Source organism: Magnolia sinica, chromosome 15 (assembly GCF_029962835.1).
Source record: "Magnolia sinica isolate HGM2019 chromosome 15, MsV1, whole genome shotgun sequence".
In the NCBI taxonomy this organism is placed as follows: domain Eukaryota; kingdom Viridiplantae; phylum Streptophyta; class Magnoliopsida; order Magnoliales; family Magnoliaceae; genus Magnolia; species Magnolia sinica.
Genome location: NC_080587.1, coordinates 52,921,668 through 52,924,544, shown reverse-complemented (window position 1 = coordinate 52,924,544; position 2,877 = coordinate 52,921,668).

Below are 2,877 nucleotides of genomic sequence, written 5' to 3'. Positions count from 1 at the left end.
TCAATCCAAATCCCTGGGCCCACTGATCCCAGCTAAGACGTGGCAGCTGGGTCGTCTCACTCGGCCTAGCTGTTGTGGCCCTCTGGGTCTTACTCAGACATGGCCCACCGAGACTTATGGTGTGGCCCACTAATATTTATCTCAGGTGCGGCCCACTGTAATTTATAGTGAGGCCTACTAGGACCTATCTCAAGTGCGGCCCATTATGATTTACAGTGAGGCCCACTGAGATTTATGTTGTGGCCCACAGGGCTGGCTCGGCATAGGCCCTTCATTATATTTGGCCTGGTGTTTGGCCCAGACTTGGGCTGACCTCAGCCCAGTCCTAAGGCTGGTTTCAGCTAGAACGTGGGCTAGTTTCGGTCCACTACACGTACTAGTAGGAGGCTAGTTTCACAGCCCAGCTAAAGGCCGTTTTCAGCCCTGTTTACGGCCCATCTGAGTTCTAACTGAGTGTGACTCACTAGGATGAACTCTAACCTGATGAAGGGCCTTCTGGATGCCTGGATGTGGGTCTGGACCATCCATTTAAAGGCTGCTGGTGGATGAAAATGTGAATGGCAGCACTCGCTGCTGGATGTAAATGGCGAGCTGAGTTGACCCGATCCAACTCGATGATCACATAACTCCCTCCCTCTCACTCCCAGGGTGGTGGTCTAGGTCCATGCTGACCCAACTCGGTCCGAGCTGTGTGGGCCGAGTTAGAGCAGTGCGGCTCCGAGTCCACACAACACTCTCCTCTCTCTTACTCTCTCTTTTCTCTCCTTCTCTCTCCCTTTCTCCCTCTCTCTCTCTCTCTCCCTTTAGCCCTGTGTGAATCCTAAGAGCAACAATAGCTCTTTTTATAGGCATGAGAAAACCCATCTGATGGCTGAAAAAGAAACTATTCTTGCAACGACCGTTATTGAAGATCTGTTATGCATGGGGGCTATCCGACCCTAGGGATGATTTTTGCTACCCAGGCCCACCAGAAAAGCACATTTTCACTTGTGGTAGGACCCATCTCGGTGTGGCGGGTCAGACGTGTAGACGGGGAAGTTGACTTAGACCAATCCACACCGTCCATTCATCTTGGAAGCCCCACTCAGGGTGTCCTGGCCCAGTTTTGGGGTAGATGTGAGGCCCAGGTGGGCTGTATTAAATGTCTCAAGCCTTTTTATGACCAATACACCTCGATCAAAAGGTTAGATCGATTTGATAATTTATTTCAATGGTTAAATGGGAATATGAGAGGTAGTGAGTGCTTAGTTGGCTATTCACTAGCCTTTGAAGGTCGACCTCTAGTGCATTGATCCATTTCTTTACGTCATGCTAATTTGAAAACTATTTTAACCTGAGGTGGTTTGGTTAACTTACCCTCATGACTGTTGTAGGCTTCAACTTGGCTCCTAGGGTCCCTGATGGACGGCTTCAGTGGTGACTGGAAGCCCCATCCTCCTTTCGTTGAATTTAAGTTGCTCGTTAGTCAAGTTTTGAAATCCCATTGTTACGGGTTTAAATGGTAACACCCACATACTAGAAGTATGTGGTGTTATAGTCTATCCCCCTCAAAAAAATTTGCCCTCAAAATTACTTGTGGTGTGTTGCTGAACAGGTGAGAGTACCTCTCCATAACCTCTGCTTCCCTTTCCCATGTTGCTTCTTCTTCACAATGGTGCGACCATAGAACCTTGACTAGCGGTATCATTTTCATCCACAAGACCTGCTCCTTGCGATCCAGGATGCGAATGGGTTCCTCGGCGTAGGAAGCATCCTCAGTGAGCTCGACCTGCTCCCAGCTGATGATATGTGACTCATCTGGCATGTACTTCTTCAACATGGATATGTGGAAGATGTTGTGAATGTTAGCCAATGCAGTGGGCAGTGTCAAGCGGTAGACCATGGCTCCCACCCGATCTAAGATTTCAAACGGCCTAATGAATCGTGGTGCTAACTTTCCCTTTTGTCCAAACCTCATCAAGCCTTTCATAGGTAAAATCTTTAACAACACATGATTGCCCTCAGCAAATTGCAAGTCACGACGTCGATTATCCGCATAGCTCTTCTGTCTATTTTAAATGATGCGCAGTCGCTTTCGAACCATGTCAATAACCTGAGTAGTAGCTTAGACAAGCTCGGGCCCTAACAAACTTCTCTCTCTGACTTTTGCCCAGCATTGAGGGGCTCGGCAAGGGCGACCATAGAGAGCCTCATATGGCACCATGCTTATGCGGGATTGGAAACTATTGTTGCATGCAAATTTTGCCATAGCCAAGTGATCGTCCCAGTTACCCTAGAAGTCTAGAACGCATGCCTTCAACATACTCTCCAAGATCTGATTCACCCTCTGGGTCTGCCCGTCTGTCTGAGGATAAAATGCCGTACTGAACTTGAGTTCTTTGCCCATCTCTTCCTGCAACCTCTTCTAAAAGGTAGAAGTAAACTTGGAGTGTCGATCTGATATGATTTATCAAGGAACTCCATAGGATCACCGCTTCCTGAATGTACAACTTTGCCAAACTATTAGTCGAATTGGTTATGCGAATCGAAAGGAGTCGAGGAGCCTTCATCAGCCTATCAACAATGACCTAAATCAAGTTGTGTTTCCTTTATGTCCTAGGAAGGCCGGATATGAAATCCATGGAGATGTTGTGTCACTTCCATTCCTCTAGTGGCAGTGGCTGAAGGAGGCCAGTGGACTTGCGATGCTCGACCTTGATCTTTTGACATACCATACGTTTTTCCACGAAGCCTGCTATATCTCTCTTCATGTTGCTCCACCAATACTGTTTCTTGATGTCGTTATACATCTTCGTATGACCTGGGTGGAGAGCTAACCTGGAATGATGGGCTTCTACCATAACCCCTCTCCTCAAATTGATATGGTTGGGTATGCAT